The 18,581-nt window shown below is 37.6% G+C and overlaps 1 long non-coding RNA gene across 1 annotated transcript in view; it reads left to right on the top strand.

Moving 5' to 3' along the window:
• LOC103477789 (uncharacterized) overlaps positions 1-16,360 on the top strand; it is a 33,811-nt gene extending 17,451 nt beyond the window's left edge. Inside the window, exons 3-4 of the long non-coding RNA XR_535697.2 lie at positions 6,669-6,786; positions 16,037-16,360. This is a non-coding gene — a long non-coding RNA (uncharacterized LOC103477789). The remainder of the gene's footprint in view (positions 1-6,668; positions 6,787-16,036) is intronic.
• The last annotated feature ends 2,221 nt before the right edge of the window (positions 16,361-18,581 follow it).

Below are 18,581 nucleotides of genomic sequence, written 5' to 3'. Positions count from 1 at the left end.
TTAAAATAAACTCTGTAGTTCTTGAGATACATTCAATTCATTTTGGGCATGTTATTTTCAGCCATATTGCTCAAAAGGAGGCCATGTGCCGATCAGGTTTCACTTAAGTGGTCTGAATACAGGCTAAACAGATCTCCGTTTGCAAAAATCAGTTTGATTTCGGAAATGTTGACATTACCATCATCTCATCTTGTTGATGATCATTTTTATATGGACATTTTACACTCATTTTTCAAAATTTGTCATGTAATAGCTGTCTTAAAACATCATAAGTGGACTATACAGGGCATGAATTGTCTCCAAAACTGTGTCAAGATCATTTTTACCCAAATTAAGAATTGACCTGTGTGATATTTAATCTTTTCTGTTATGAAAAAAAGCTTTCGATAGATCTAAATAGATAAATAAAGAGACAAGACATTATTACAGAGTCAGAAAAAAATATAACATACTGAAGTTACACAGCACCTATTTTAAGCCACTTCACTCAAAACAGACCAGATTACTTTACATTACAAAAATATATTTATGAAAAACTTTAAAAAATGTTTTATCTACTAGTACATTTTGAAATAGAGCATACCTTACAATATTTGTTTTGTTCATTGTATATATAGTACATTTGTTCTGCTATGTGCAGAGACAACATCATAAATACACATTTGTGTGTTCTCACCAAAAAAAGCACTCAAAAAGTGATGTCATAAAACAATCTGAATGCAGCTGTCTTTCTATACAGCTTTGTGATTTTTATGTGAAGAAAATAATGTAAAAAAAATGTATACTCCCTGAATTACAGTGAGTTGATTGATTTCCAAGAGACAAGCGCAGTACACATTTTTCACTTTCAATGCATTTTTTTACACATCATTTTAACTGGATGCTTAACAGGTTTTTTTTCTAAACGCCACCAGACTGAAACAATTACGCTCAACTCTGCTACTGAAATGACAATTCGACATCCTTTTCACTTTACACCACACGACTGTTAACCGTATGTGGTAATTACCTTTCTGCTGCATCTTCACAGTCACTTTATTAGCCTCCTAACAGAGCTTTTAAAATATAAATAGCAGGCAATAAAATGGCAATTAACCTTGCAAATGGGCATAAATGACTGTCCGGGAGATAAGGGCATTGACAGGTCCTGTTCTTAAAGAGACATGGGTGGAAGGAGAAGGAGCACATGGGAGAGAGAGAGAGGGGGGAAATAGCAGATGGAGCCAGAGAGAATGCTGGGAGATGATGCAGCCCACAGGCGAACAGCTCCCACGAGCCGTTGTTTGTTGTGTCTGTGCTGCACTATTGTTTCAGTCCCTATTAACCTCTTGGCCTGCTGTGCGAGAGCGGGAAAGGATGGGTGGATTCAAAATGACAGACATGGCCTAGTGACATGGGAGGTGAGGGGTGGTTTTAACAGGAGCTTAGGGGCAGTGGGGACCCTTGCTGTCTCACTAAACGAGAAGCGGGAAGGACTGTGGGTGTACAAATTAGATGGTGAGAGTGTGCCTGTGTGTTTAGTTAAGGGAGGTGTATGTCTGGCTGACCACAATGGGAGGAGTTGTTTAGACTCGGATCAGCCCAAGTGATGCGATATCTGCTGTGCTCCACAGACAGTCCAGTGCTGCGATGACACCACAATGTTAGCAGAAAAACCTGAGCTCAGAAAGCGTTAAATTTACTCTGCAGAAATATTTAAAGGCTAGATTTGTTTACTTTGTGCACAGAGTTTGTGCAAAATAGGCTTATTCATAGTTATGCACTTATTAAGAACTATTTAAACTACACAAACATATAACAATGCATGCATTGTTAATCTGTCTTGGTCACACTTTAGAAACATGATACTCCAACTTTAATGTCAGTCTGTTACAGACATATCTAGAGACAAGCAGACACATTTTTTAAATTGGTAAATCAGCACCACATTGATGTTGCATTTATCAGTGTTTCTTGTGGATCTTTGTCAGCCACACTTTTTTCTGTCTTAATATTTGGAATAAAATTCCGTGAAGACCCAACATCTTTAGCAATAACTTCTGACTGTCCAATGGCTGTCTGCTAATCTGCTGTCAAATCCACAGTCTTCTTCTGGGTTCTACTAGCTGTAAGCAGTAATCACCTAAATGAATGTTTGTAATGTCTCTCTTTGTGTAATGAAAACATATATTTAGTTTTTCTTCTTTGAATTTAATAACATTTTGATCGATAATTTGCTGACATACACTTGTATTTGTATCCCTGACTTGAACTTGTTTTCTCTGAAACGTTTCTCATACAAAGAGCATTTGAGAGGCAAACAGCATATCTGTCTCCTTAGAGTTTTAGGTTTTAAACATACTAAAATTCTCTGGGACAACAGATCTCTTTTTCTCAGTGTTTATGAAATACAGAGGGATTTATGTCCCTCAAGTCACTGTCCGTTGAGAGCTAAAGTAGCCCAGAATGAGTCATATGTACCTACAGAGGGCTTCTGTTGCTTTACATGGAAACACACCATTAACTGCAGACGAAGAATGCCGTCCCTTCCTCCTCCCATGTGCCAAAGTATTACAGGATTGTGAGAACAGGCAAGCTAACCCCTGACGGTCTTACCTGTGCTCTAGTCAGCAGTGAGGCGATAGCTCTTTGCCACACATTGAGAGCCAGTGGGAAGAGGAAGCTGGAGGAAGGTAGCCCTAAGAGGATGAACTGTGGGATTTAGAGTCCTGTGGGTAGGGCAGAATGCCAGATGTATGAGCTGAAAGTCCTGTGGATCAGATGAAGCTGTCAAACAGAGCAACGAGATGAGAGAGCCATGGGGAGCGGGAGCTTGAAGATGGAGGCCAGGCAGAGAAGCTCGACGGATAGCAGATACAGAGAGCTTAGGCTGAGGATCAAGGTTGTTTTACAGGAAACTGTCAAAGGTGGGAAGAAAAAAGGGAGCCAAGCTTGTGTGTGTGTGACTTGAAAGGCAATGAGGTTAAGAAATAAAAAGTCTTACACAAAATAATTCCCACAAAGATTAGATTAAGGAAGTCAGGTTAACTCTGTCAACTCTTAATTTATATTGTGAAACGGTTCTATAAGAGGCAAACTAAACAGTAAATCAGCTGCCAAAGACTGGAAGCCTTTTGAGTAACCAGACCTAAGAGGTCAGGTGGGAAGGATTTCAGAGAAGACTCCATACATATATGAGCAGTTTTTCACATGTCTTTGTGTGTTTGGGCTTCACTTGCTCGCAGAGCCGGGGAAAGCTGTGTTAAATTACGCAGAAGGAGGTAGCGAGACCCTGTCAGGACGTGGTGTGGCACTGTGAGGAGAGAAGCGGATGGACATGGCACTGGTGTGTGCCCTGCGGAGTGACCTGTCAGGCCTCATGACTGCATTGTTCAACCACATGTTCACATACACACATTTCAATGGAAGCCAAACAATTAAGTCATGAGAGGGATCCATTCATACCTTTGAAGGCATTTAAAATTGAAAGTGCAGTGTTAACAGCTAAAGTTGAAATCTGTTATGATACTTTAAGTACATTGCTGTGGTCTTCTATGCATATGATAGGTGTTTAATTTATGAAAAATGTGGCAGCAATGTAAGCTTGAATATTTTAATTCATTGCATCCATTCTGTTCTGGGGTTTTCCCAAACAAAAAAACTGCAACACAAATGCACTTAAAGTCAGGTTAGTGATTTCTTTTTTCTTTCATTTACAAAATTCCAATAAAATTGTCACATTTACATTAATTTCAACAAAACTTTGAGTCTATCAATATCTAATTAAATCAACCATATAATTTAGACCCACTCATAATCAATGACATGCATTTAAATTCTATTGTACTTATAAAATGCAATTTTGGTTTGTATTGCTTTTTGGTCATAAGTTATCTATTTGAGTTCCTTTGCTTTGCAGCAGTGTCTTCCTAAGCCAACATGTGATTCTGGAAAGGAACGATTATCTATGTGAGCAGCAGTTGTTTCCCATGAACAACTGGGAGTTGACGGAAGAAGTGTGATTAGCAAGTGTTTATTTATATGTTATACCCAGACAGAATTTTATTTTTGAACAGTTTTGGTCTAGTTAGTGTTGATTAATAACCGATTAGATGCCTTTTGAGTATTTTCAGAATACTAGTACCACCGTTGACTTTGATCTCTGCAGGCCTTTATACTAACATGCGACGCTTCTTGTTTTTTTCACTAACTTTTTGGACTCATAAATAGCTAATATGGATTATAGCTATTCTCATCAAATTTGAGCAGATTGGATGCCTCTGCTCTTTAACTGGATATTTTTCAAAGAGCTTTAATCTGTGTCTGAAGGTCTGTTATTGTTGCTGTTTTTAATGTGCATTTATAGTTGTACAAAACTAGCTTTATAAATACATTTGCTCTGCTTTTCTTTTTCAAGTAAATCTATTCCAATAGTTGAAACAGGAAGGTTTTCATACCCTGATTCCTTCTTTGTCCTCTTATGTCAATAGATTCCTTCTTTTCATCTTTGTCTCCTTCAAGGTCCCAAATGTTATTAAACCTTCAGCCTGATGTTTTATTGAGCCATGTGGAACAAAAACCTTGACATAAAAAAAAAGTTGCCATTTGATGACCAGACCTTGTCATTGCAGCTTTTGTTGCAGGTCAATGTCTCCAACATATAGTGCAGGATAAGTGAAAACATTGCCTTATGCTAGTTTACAATTTTCAGAGTGGCCATGTAACAAATGGTTATGAAGATATTCAAGTGTTGAGATACAACAACTGAACAACAGACTAAACTTTAAACAAAGTTAATAGTTGTCACCAACCTGACGTGCCATGCAGTTTTTCACTGACAAGATGATTCTTTAAAAATATATTAGATGCAAACTTTGCTGTCATTAGATGAACTACTATAGGATAGTGTACATTATCTCTGAAAGCTTGAGTCTGGTCAGGAAGGGTTTTCTTTTCTCATTTTCCTGAATCCACCATGTACAAAGATTTTTTTTTTCCGTTCCTTTCCCAGTTTCTTTAAATTACTCAAATCCACTCTTCCTATAAATGTACTGCCAAGAGATACTACGATTGTTATTAAAGCGTAGTAAAAGTCTTGCTCCTTGGAGGTGAAACGAAAACAAGTCTGGCATGTCTCAAGACTTTTAAGAGACTTTTGTAGCATCACATCTGAATGAGGAGACGGGAAGGGCTACGAGTGAAATGTATCTTTGCTGTGGAGTGTGTTGCATCTTGGCATTTAGCATACTCTGCGACACTTCAGGGGTTACAAATCGGCTTAATAAAAGCCTAATTACTGTGAAAGGAAATTCCTCTGGCTTTAATAGAATATTAATCACAGCTTATCGCTGTCTTCTAGTCTCACTTAATTACCATGCTTTTCTGCTTTTTGCCGTTTCTAGGATGTGCACTGATAAAACTGTTTATAATTGATTGATTCACAGCCTTTATTTCTTAAACACTATATTATCAATCTATTGTATTTTTTTTCACTACTAGAAGTCCCCTCTATTGGATGACAAGATAAGCAATTTTAGTTTCTAGTAGTCTAGATCAGAGCAAATCAAAAGGACTGTATTAGAAATATATATTTTTAGCATATAAATAATCAAAATGTCTCTGCTCTGGTATTGCAAGAGACATACGAACTCAACACTGTTGCTTAAAATAGAAAAAATGCAGTGCTCTGCAAAAGTATTTATACTCCTTGAACATTTGACTCCTTGATCTAAGCACATTCATGTATTACAATGGCCCAGTCAAAGTCCAGTCATTTACCTGGAGCATTCAAAGACTTAACAGTTTCTGAAACATCTTTTTAAATTTGGTTTTGACACCACCTACTGAATTATGGTTTTCTCTGTAAATGATCACATTGTCTTTAAACAACAGCACCAATCTAAGATCCTTTTTAATTAATTATTTAAAAAGTTTTGTGTTTTTCCAAAGAATTTGCACTACATATTAAGGTTTCATATCTGATAAATCAGCGATGAAGAGATTTTAATAAAAGAAGCCTAGTGTCACAGGTCAACCTGAACAGTTTAGGTCTCTTGTAGATTTCACAGTATGGTAGTTCCTCAAATTCATTCCTCTTCAATTACCTGTGGCCACACACAGAGACAGACATATCTGCCAGTCTTCTACACGTGGAGGCCGAGGCATTTGTCTTCAGGCCACTGGCTGACCGAACGAACGAGGCTTTGCTGTGTCCAACCCAAATGTCCGTTGACATGTCGCTCTGGCTCCTGGGGAGTATAATTCATCGTGATTGGCTAGCTCTGCTGGAAGGCATGATTCTGGCCTGTCCGGCAACGTACATCACTGTTGCCTGGGGGCTTTGTGAAAAAGGGGGTGGAAAGGCAAGCTATTATCCTGGTTCAGTTACCACCGGTGACTCAGTCAGATGTTAGAAAGGCCTATAAATATTACTTTTGGGTAGAGAGTTTGACTCTTCAAGGATGTTCAGTCACCATTCAACTTAGAGATTCCAGACTTCCAGAGTTTTGCGTTTTTGCCATGTTTTCTAACACAATTACTTCTCTCATACTTCACATTCTCTCCCTCACACGTGCCAACGGTGTGCACTCTAGCATGTGCTCCTCTTTTGTTTCCTGATCGTGACATAAAATGCTATGGGCTAAACTGAGGAGCACGAGGGATGCTTATCCTGATTGTGTCTTCCTCAGTACCTCCACATGCCCTGAAGACCAGAGAAGATGGCCTGGGAAACTTTGCAATGTGCCATGCTTACATCATGCCTGACCAGTCCACCCCCTCAGCACTGCACACATGCAGTGTTTTATGGTAAATATAAAACTATTTTATATTTAATTTCCTTTATAATGAGGTGCCTATGAGATAAATTCACAGATACTTTAAATTCCACGTTAAGCTTTAAGTATTTTATTTGTGCTCTATTGTATTTTTTATTTATTTTTTGTTTTTGAAGATATTTATTTTAAGTGAGGTTTCTTTTTGCTTTTTGTCTCACCACAATCGGGGTAATAATCAAACGTGGTGTTTGACGTATGCCTTGGTCTCAAGCATTTTTTTTTTTACCAAGTAGTCCTTTGACAGTTTGATATCATAGTATGAAAAATAAAATAATGAAAAGGTGAAGAACATTTCTAAAAATTCACATAAGTACCAACCACAATACATAAAAAAAAAAAAAAAAAAAAAAAAAAAAAAAAAAAAACAAGAATAGAACTATTTTGGAGCATCATTTTGCTCCAGTCACCTTCCTATCATTGCTACAAAACGTCATCCCTAACCTTGTCTTGTGCGTGTGTTTTTATTATTTTTATTTTTTTATCATTATGAACAACTGAGAATAAGGTCTCTGATAGTCTCTATATAATAATTAGGTGACTTACAAGGCATTGTGTTCATTAGTCATCAGGTCAGAGCTCAGGGTTGTAAGGATCGTGTTCTCTGCTTTATGGGTGTAGACAGCCCTGATCCACATCTCAGAGTCTATGACCTAGGTTAATATTTCAACATATTCACAGAACTGCTAAATATGTTAGATCATGCAAATCTTTTAAGCCAATTGGACGTTTCAAAACATTACACATATTTTTCGCCTGTTGTCATCTTTGGGAATATTTCAGAAATCCAACCAAAAATATTGAAAGCAGTTATGGTTTTGCAATAATCAGTAAGGTAATGTGGGGTGGTACTGTAAAAACATATAAATGAAGTTAATGCAAAAGAATTTTAAAAGCATCCCCACAGTATGGTACTGTCACTACTATGTTTCTAAATATTAAACAATCTTGGAAGAAAACCAGGTAGAGTCAGGAAAAGACTTGAGACTTAAATGATGGTTCACCTTCCAGCAGAACAATAAACAAGATCATAAACAAGCAGCCAGAGCGACAGCCAAAGCTACAAGGCAATGATTTAGATCAAAGCACACCCATTTGTTAGAATGACCCAGTCAAATCCCAGACAACTTCAGCATATCCCTGTCCTATTTTATTTCTCAAATGGTAATATGTATATGGAAAAGGGCCAGGTTTAAGTACTTACAGAAATTGCATAAAAAATTGTGAAAGAAAGAAGGTGTAAAGAAAATTATATTTTTAAAGCTTCATAGAGCTAGTAGAACTAATGCACAAGTCTGAAAAGTATCAGTTGCTCTGCATTGTAGGTGTACCAAAATTTTTTATACCATTAAGCTGTTTTGTTGGTAAATTCTGGATTAAAGATAACACATTTATATTAAAAAATACAATTAAAATATCACTTTTTTTCTGCATATTTAATCTCAGCTATGAGAGGATGATGGCTACCCGAACACAGAAACTCATATTTAAGATTCCTCGTGCCACATTCTGCTACCATGTATCCTCTGCTAGTTAATTCCCAGTCTCCACCATAATAATAAGCTATACCATCTCACAGTGAATGTGGGGGGAGAGGGAAGTCGTTATCCTAGCAAGGGGAGATGTAGAGCACAGTCGATTATCCCCTAATTAAAACAGATACCTCCCCCATGAACAATGTCCCATCTCATCTGTGGACTGTGCCGTCTTAATGTTAGGTGCTAACTGCCTTCAGCACATATGTCAGTCCTCGTTAAGGGACTGTGTCGTGTGATAATGCCCCTGCGTTTAATGGCTCGTAAGGAATGTTAACACTCACTCTTTGGCTTACTTTTTTTTTTCTTCCGGGTGCCACAGTGAGATGACAGAAACCATATGACTGAGCTCTCATTGGGGATGTAATTGCAACCACAGAGCACCCTGGCGTTTGAAACCAGATCATTTATAGAAACTAAACGACCCTCATTTTGGTCAATTTATTATGTACACTAGGCCTTGAGAACTGCCCTAATTCTTCATGGAATAGATTCTTCAAGGTGTCTGAAACATTCCACTTTTTTCCATGATAAGATTTGGTTGGCTGTACGCACATGGTGTCAGTCTCCCATTCCACCACATTCAAAGTATCGAGATCTGGTCACTGTGGAGGCCACTAGAATGCACTCAACTCATTGCCATGTGCAAAAAAACCAGTTTGGATATTCTGAGCTCTGTGACATGGTGCACTATCCTGCTGGAGGAACATGCCAGAGCACTATGATGATGAAGGGATCATTTTTATTGCCAAACCGAGACTCTACTCAATATCTTGCATTCTTTGGACCAAATCTGATCAGAGTTTCTTGAAAAAAATTTTCCAAACTCAATTTGAACTTCAGTAAACTGTCTACAGCATATCTTGATGCACTGGTTTGCCATCATGTGACTGGCTTACATTATATATATATGTCAAAAGGTGAACTTGATAAAGTTGCCAGTGAGTGAACTGGTAAAACACTTAAATTTTCAATTAGTTTCTGTTGATTTTTCAGAGTTAGCTTCTCATCAGCCCCAGTCTAAAGTATTTAAAATGAGCAGTTATTAGTGGCCGATTGCTGAATTATTTATCAAACTTTGTTGGTGTATTAATAAGGTACATTTTGAACCCTTTCTGTAATTATTTAAAATGACCAATCAAACATGAAAGCACACGGATGAAGCTCCCGTCTCTTAACAATTAAATGTTTTCCTCTTTTGTACTTCACTTCTGCATTTATTAAGCAATAACAATGGCTTAGAAGCATAAGTTTACTCTGCCATTAGTCTGCAAAGCAGTAAAAGCAAATGAACTGTCACTTGCCAGGATGTGTGCATGCGTATGTGTCTTCAACACAGTAAGGATTCTTATAATGTCAAGAGGAGAGCTTCCTTTTTCTCTCTTCACTCAAGTCCCCCCACCCTCCTATATATGCATTCGTGTTGTATTATGAAAAAAGCAAACATGATTATTTTTGATTTCCCGTTTGCCTGAGCATTACATTTGGCCCACCCCTCTCTCCCCCGACCCTCTTGATTGAGGGCTAATGAAAAAGCTGTCCTGAGCGTCGCTCTCTCCCTGTATCCATTAAGAATAATTAGACGTGAACAATTTTGATGCCTGTAACCTCGGCGAGTGTGGCTAATGGTGTTATAAATTGCTCCTTGTCCTGGGCCCTGCAAGCATTGGCGCGCGGCGGCGGGGGTGAGACGCTTAATTCAAAAGCACTCTGTCAACAGCACTGATTTGTGTGGTTAATGAGAGCGTTTAAAACAACAGGCGCAGCTCATGCATCCTAATGCTGATGGCAGGAGCAGGTTCGATAAAGAGGCTTGTCCACCATAATTAGCCACGACAAACGCCCGGGATGAAGAAACAGGGGGCTGAACACTGCGTGCCCTCTTAGGAAAAAGCCCGACTTGCTCTTACTTTTCCTCTAACTCTCTTCTTATGTCCCTGTTAACAGCATGACTTTTCTGTCATCCATATCGATGTGAGAACTTGACTTCAGTCTTTTCTTTTATTATTCAACTTTTCTTTCATTTCTTGCTTTATAGTATGTGAACTATGTATGTTTGCAAGGCAGTCAAAAGATTCGAGACTCTCTGGGGCAGAGCTGCTGGGGAGGAAACTCATCTCACCAAATCTCACATATTTTCCTCTTAGAGATTCATCCTTCTCTGCTGATCCCCACTACAACATTTCATCATTAAACTGCTCTTTTTATGTCCTCCTCCTTGTTTAATCCCTACTCATTCTCATCTTTGTTGTTTACAGCATAAAAAAGCAGATTTCAGTTTTTGCCATTGTCCACTATGTTCCTCACTGACAGCTTTTATTGCAGCTTTTCGAACAGTGAAAGGATGAGATAGCTGCATGCCTGTGGGTAAAAAGCCTCAGGCTAGGAGGAAAAAGAAGCATAACTGCTGCAATGTGTGGAAGCTGCCTCTTTGAACTGAACTGAAGAATCACTATGATATTCAGAGACGTGAGGAGGAATCAAAGCTATTTGTTTATTTACAACACACAGGCGTAGCTTCACAACCACTGATAGGTGACATAAGTAACATGGATTAAATCCTCGTCATGGACTCTTTTAGTAGGCAGCATAAAAATATGTTTTTTTTTTTGTTTTTTGATTTTTTAATTACACATAATAATGCATCTAATCAACCAAGCCAATTTTATGGACAATCAAAAAAAAAAAAGATTATACAAGTTTGACGTGTTGACTTTGTCTTCAAATTACTCAAATTTTAAACCAATCATTTGGTTTAAAATGATTGGTTTTTTAAACCAATCATTTTAAAGTGGGAGGGGATAGAAGAATACATGAAGGGCCCATCACATGCTGTAAAAGAGGCAGAGGATATGCTGTTAACATTTTGGTGCCAGATACAACAGCACAGCTTCAGGGCAACTGTGGTTTAGTGGAGTTTGTGACTTGACTGGCCAGGGCAATTTTGGCATCAAAATAGGGACCAAAACAATGTAAAGACTTTTGCCTGATTAGTGTACAAAAACAAGAGAACAAAAAACAAGAAAAGGAAATACATGAATAAAACAGATCAGGACTGCAACATTTGTCAGATTAGTTTTAAAGAGGCTGAAATAGGATTGGAATGGTGTAAACCTGGCTCACATTCATTCCTGCCAGTGCTTTAATATGTTTTAATCAGCTGCTTTCTGCGGCTCTTCCAAAGTACTGCGTCTGTGTTTCTGTAATAGATGCAGAGGGAGAGAGCGACAAAGCCACGTCTGCTTTAAAAGATGCTCACTTCCCTTGTAAATGCATGCTGACAAGATTAATTGAGCATCGCAAATGGTAAACTCCGAAACCCACACCAAAAACAAAAAAAAGAAAGAACGATGGGCATGTGCGCGCAGATGCAGGTGTTGATACACTGATGAGGAGAGGAGATTAAAACCCAAAGACTGATATATGCACATAAACACATACATATTGCATTCATAAACACATATTTATCTGCACACAGCTTGAAGTCCACTTCTTCATAAGCAGCACAAACACACATGCGTGCGCACGCCTGCTGGCCTCTCTCATTCTACTTCCACGTGTCTTGCCCAACACAAATGACTTGATGGGCAGTTAAATGCAGGGGTCGAGGGTTAAATGAACACCGTTGTTTATGAGGATGCGGTGTGAATCCATTTGCATTCTAATATTCTCTCTATTCTGAAGACACGCACACACATAGGGCCCGTTATGGGCAAAAGGGAGGGTGTGAGAGGACTGGAGAAGACTGGTGGACGGCTTGTTTTAAAATCCCATTATCAAGTTATTTATGGAATTCATGGCCTGACAACCTCTGTGACCTTGTTTTGTTAAACATGAACCAGACACGATTCTGGCACGTGGTTCTGCCTATTAGCTTTTGTTTTCAATAGCCTTAAAATGTCAGAAACTTCAATCACCCTTTAGGCAGCTTTGCACTTGTGTGTTTTGGCCCCCATGGAACAGACACATGGGAAAATGGGCAGAATCACATTCATGAATTTACTTATGAGCATGCATGCACTCATATCTGCTGAATGTTTGTATGCAAACATGTGAACTTTCATGAAAATATGGAAAAGTACGCATTATAAATACACTGCATATTTAGTCCCAACAGTCGGTGTCTTTTTGGGTTGTCCCATTCAAGGATCCCAGACAGACAGTCATCCCAAACCAGACAAGACCTCAATACCTCCTGTCTATGTTTGTTTTCTTTTTTTTGCTCTATGACCAGTCACAAGGTGCCAACCACACAACCACAAAGTCCATGTAAAATGTATTTCCACTAAATGTTGTGCTTGTTCAATTCTCTTCAGTAGCTTAGAAAACAAAGTTAAACAACCACAAGAATCATTTGGTGGAAAATTGTGGTCTGCTAACAAATGCATTTATTTTCACACATGCAAGTGCATCATGTAGAATACATATTAATTTGTGTGTGTTTATGCTATACAATCACCTTTCAAGTTATAATGACTCATTGATATTCTAGCAATATATCCCAATGAGAACTACATTGTGTAAAAAAAACTTAAAAATGTTGACCTACAACTTTTTAAAAAGTTTTGCTTTAAAAGTTAACATTTTTCATGGCTGTTGTTTCAGCTGCTCATTGTACTGTGTGCTCTTTAAGCTCAGAAACACAGTGGGCAGAAAAACACAAGAAGTTTATTGTTCTACATTTATTGTGAAAATAATTCTCGTAACCAAAAAAGGCAAAGGTTGTTTGGAAAAAAAATATATATATATTTTTTAGATTAACATAACTACTTGTCAGTATGCTCAGAAGAATATGAAACCATATACAGAGGCCTTGGTGTATTTGCTTTGTTTTGTTGGTTAAAACTTCTTTCACTGTTCATTATTTGCATTAAATTTCTTCAGAAAATCCCAAACTTTCACTTTGCAAATATGCTTCTATTCATTCATTAAACAAAATTTCACTTTAAGTCTATCACTTTTCTGTTTGCTCCACCTTTTAATTACACCATTTAGTGTATGTCCAACATGTTATGATTGGACCCAATTCAGTGAAGAAAAGAGGTTTTATAGTCCTAAACTGTTCTCCTTTTTTATATACCCACAAATCTCTTAGCTGTTGCACTGCAAAGAACAAGTTTTTAAAAAGGGCAAAAGTAAAATCGAGCCATAAACTGCCCCAGTGAGTCTTACATTATTTAACGAGGTCCCAGCTGTGAGGCATAGTAGATTAAATCCCCCACATCGTAACATATGCCAGCTAAAAGTCTGTAACACCAGTGTGGGCCAGCGCCACCAGGCAAAAACAACAACAGTTATGCAGCCCTCACGTATTTCATGATACTTTTCCAATCCTTTGAGAGAATCAAGTCATACAAAGATGAACATTTAGCGATCAAATATGTCAGCTCTGGGTATGCCACGGGCCGCGCTTCCCTATTCCATGTCGATCCTTAATATATAGTCTAAAAATGTAGTCAATAGTGTTAGAACTGAATAGATTATCCTTGAGTTTTTTGTGCAGAAATAGTTGCCACACAGTATTAGGGGTTTGGACATCAGCCATTCTTAAAAAAAAAAGTTAAACACATATGTATTTATTTTATTCTACAACAAAATATATTGTATATATTTTTCTGTTTGCAATTTTTATGTGTTTCTCTTAAACAAGGATGTCCAAATCAAGTGTTTTATTCATGATTTTAGTTTGAGTGACTTTAGATGGTTTTCTACCAAAATTCAGTCTAATATTTTGATATTCTTACCCACACATTGCTTCAAACTTCACACACTAGAGTTGTTAAAAACAATGATCTGAAGTAGCATTCTAATCTTAAATGTTTTCATTAACTTTATACGGAAAATGTGCCAAATTTTTAGAAATAAAGGCAGATGGTGTGTGTGCTTATTCTGTATATTATGCTTCACTTAGTGAACTGTGTTTCTGAAATAAATGGACTTCTCAGTTATTAAATAAGACTTTACATACATATATAAATAACTGCTAAATCATAGTGAAAAAATAAAAATACAATTGTAACAAAATGTTAAATGGAAAAGCATGCCTGGTCAGATTTTGTACATCACTAGAATTTATGTATTTATTATTTAGTTGCTTGCCTACGCAGGGGAAACATGCTCCATGAGGAAAAGACAATATGCTGTATATTTTATTCTCAATTTTTTTATTTTAAGTAACTCTTAAGAATCTGTAAGGAGTTCATTACAGTTCAGCAATAAAGAAGGAATACTATTTAGAAAAAAATGCAATTGTAACTAACATTTTAATGGAAAAGCAGCTGGTAAGATATGGAACATCACTAGAATGTATTTATTATTTAGTTAAAAACATTTACATAGATTTTTCTTTTAACTTGCCGATAACTTCTGAAGTCTTGAGAAGATAAATTTGTCGGACTTAGACAGGAATATGTAAAAATAAAAAAGCCTTTTGGGGCTTCTGTATCATTTTAGTTTCAAGTTATTCTTTAATAAAGTTAGAGGCACTGTTTGGGTTAGCTTTCCTCAGTGGGATGATCCTTTAATTTTTGTAATGTACAGACATACAGATGTTTAATGCAAGCAAGGTTTGCAGTGTTTTAATATTAATGAAATTATAATATATATATACAGTAGTCTGTATTATGCTATGTAGCTATAAGCTTCCTTATTTTTGTATAGACAGCAAAAGTAAAATCGAAGTGAATAAAAACCTACATAATGACCACAACATTAGTGGTCATTTACAAAAAGCATTTCATAATACATTATTACATGGAATAAACACTTATTAAAGCAAACTTAAGACAAACAAAAATATTGAAAATAAAGCAGCCATATTGACTTCTAAATATTAACAAAAGAACAGCCATAAATCAAATTAACGTGGATATGACTCACATTATTCAGTTAATGAACTCCCTGACTCATTCTGCACTAAATTTATATTTGGAAATCAGAATTTCCAGCTGTTCCAATTTGGGAAAAGGTGTTGCTGTTGTACTGAAAGTCCCAATTAATTTTATTTTTTACATTTCCTATACACAAACTGTATACAGTATTTAGCAAAAATACATCCTAAAATATGACTCAGTTGATGTCCTTCTGTACTGACAGTACAACACACAAAAAAACGAATGAGTCAGTTCAGCTTTAGTCTCTTTTAGTCAGGTTTTACATGAGCGGTGTCTTTTCATTTCTAAATTGCTCTCCGTCTTCACTCAGGCATTTTCTGGCTGATCTAACATTTCCTTTGATGATTTGAAACACTTAAAACCCCAAAACAGAAGAAATCTGTATGGGAGCAAATACTTTTTCATCCTTAACTCCAGATCAGACATTGCAACCACCACAGCACACTCCATACACTTGATTATAATCTGTAGGGAAGCATGTTTCTTGATCCAAAGATGGTCAGCAGAGCCTCTTGGGCAGACAACCTGCTCTTCTTCCTCCACCCCTTATGTTAGTTGCCTCTCGGGGGAGTGCGTATTTGTGTAAGTGTGTGTGCTAGAGGTGGCAGTGCTCCCCGGTGTAGTGTTAGCCTCAGGCAGCACAAGGTAACATCAAACGATTCTTCTCTTTATGAGTTATTTATTTATTATACCCTCTCACTGTGCATGGAGTAAAGAGGAAAAGAGAGCCAGAGTTTGTATTTGAGTGGTGTATGCATTTGTCACCTGTGCCGCTGTGTTTTCATTCTGTCCTCAGACACCAACACCAGTTGCAGGTGCGTCTTCCCTGGTGGTGAACAAATGAGCAAAGGAAGAGATTGGGGGGTCTCTGCAGCTCTAAATATGGGACCCCCACCAGTTTCTCCATTCGGCTTCCACTGTGTTCAAAGGATCAGGGTACCTCCCTCATTTATGGTAACCACTTTTGGAGAGCAAGCAGACACACAGCGACATGGAGACCCAAAGAATAAATGTTTATTGGTTCTGTTTTGTTATGCGAGCTACATGCTCACCTTGAGATCACTTCATGTTTAAATGACGTAGATTTGAAGTTGCATTAAACTCACATGGATCCCTATGAGAAAACAAAGCCTAATAATTTGACAAGGACATTTCTTCAGATTTTGCTGAGGTGGCAGTAAAAATTAAAAGCAAGCACATGAAACTTTCCTTAATATTGTAAGCATTTTTGCCATTTTCACAAATCATAGAAACCTGTCGGGAACTAATTTAAAATTGTGATTTATATTTATACACATTGAACTTTTTCACATTTTTCACCTTGCAGGCACAAACTTTGATGTATTGTGAATTAATTTTATGTGAGAGCAACACAAAGGCGTGCATAGATGTAAACTGAAAGGAAAATAATCATTGTTTTTTACAGTTTTACAAATATAGAGAGTGTGGCGTGCCTTTATATTCTGTCATTATTTGCTCAACATTTATACTGCAGAGCTGCAAGTCTTTTGGAGTTGGTGTTTACCAGCTGTGCACATCATGATAACATTATTGAACATTCTTTGCAAGATTTCTCAAAGACCAGATCTGGGTGAAAACTAAATATCAAGTCTTGCCCCAAAATGTAGTAAAATGTAACTTTGTCAAGATCTGAAATACATTGAAACCAGTTATTAGCAGCATGGAGTGTAAGCTTAGGGTCTCTATCCTGCTGAATCTTCGCTCACTTCCAAATCTTTTGCAGGGTAACAGGTTTTCCTGCATCCATCTTCCCACAAACTTTATAAACATTCCTGTCTGTGCTGCAGAAAAACATCACTACAACACGTTTCTCAGTAAGGATTGAATGTTCAGAGTGATGAGTGTTATTTTCTTTTCCACAAGCAACTCTATCCCTTCTTGGTCAGGTGGTCCCATGTAAATAAGTCAGTTTCTTCCACATGTTTGCTCTTTGCCACTCTTCCAGAGTTACTATGGTCTTCCTAGCAGACTTGGAAATGGATGAAATCCTTGCATGGCCATCAGTTTCACTCTATCTTTGTAGGTTCAGAGTTGTGCCATTTATTGGTAACGTAAGTAAGTATCTGAGGCTTTTGTGGCAAAGCTATATATTTTACTTAGATTGATTTGGATTTTGGACTTTTTGTCATTTGATAATTGATTTGGATTTTTGATAATTAGTGTCCCTTCCAAATAATTGCTTGCACTAGGTTTTATTTTAGAGCATTAGAGTAAAAGGGGTTCAATGAACAGGCACCCTTCCCTGTTTTGATTTTTTTATTGGTGAAAAATGTGAAAAACTGAGTCATTTTCTCTCCCTGTCAAGATGAACTACTTTGAGTTTGTCTGTCACCTGTAGACACAATAAACAATGCTGATGTTTGTGGGTGTGCTGTGAGAAAATGTAAAGCAAATTCAAATGGTATGGACAATTTTATAAGGTGTTGTATTTGGGCAGGTCTACTCGTTTTGCTAGCAGATGTCCGAATAATCCAGAAAGCTGAGGAAAAATCACAACTCTTACCTACTTCACCTCTTGATTAATGAACACCAACTACTGGCTAAGTCTCTTGCTATGAAACAAAATCACCCAGATAAAATGGTTGGATGGGAAACGTTATGTCACAGTGCTTCGTCCCGACACCTCCTCCTCTCAAATGATATTCCAAATGAATATCAACCTCGCCCTCCACAAAGTGCATTAGGAAAAAAGTCATTAGTGCAAATGGGCTTGAGGTACTTCTCCAAGAAGTGGGTGTCTGTGCATGAGGTGGTGTGTAATGCAGATGGGGAGGCTTTTGTCTTTCCTGCCCGTTGTCTGGCTTGCCCACCTAATCCTCTCCCTGCACACTTCTACGTCCATCTAGTTGGTGAATTTGCACCCCTCCCTTTCACCATTCCTGTGGAGAAGACAGGGTGCCCCCTGCCCCTTGTTCTCTCCTGCTGCAAAAGGGAAGTGCATCCTCATTCAATAATGTATCAGAGAGAAGACAGAGCATGGGAGAGAGCTCTGACCCAGACGAATGCAGTCTCTCCATTATTTAGCATTTACAGACACCTTGCAGCTCATTTCTGACTCAATATTTAATATAATAGTATGAGCGGGAGGGCATTTTATAATATCCACAGCTTGTTTATATTTTGGACAAACAAAAATAGAAAGTGCATAGAAATTTAGAAAAGTCAAAAATAGGGTTACATGTGTACAAATGGGGATTACATGTGAACAGGTAAACTGATGTAGACTGTGACTTTGATATGATGTCAGCCAAAATATTACATTAAGGGTTTCAGACCTCCACACACACACGCACACGCACACACACACACACACACACACA

This window comes from Poecilia reticulata, linkage group LG16 (genome assembly GCF_000633615.1).
Source record: "Poecilia reticulata strain Guanapo linkage group LG16, Guppy_female_1.0+MT, whole genome shotgun sequence".
NCBI lineage: Eukaryota > Metazoa > Chordata > Actinopteri > Cyprinodontiformes > Poeciliidae > Poecilia > Poecilia reticulata.
This window is presented reverse-complemented; position numbering and strand designations above follow the sequence as displayed.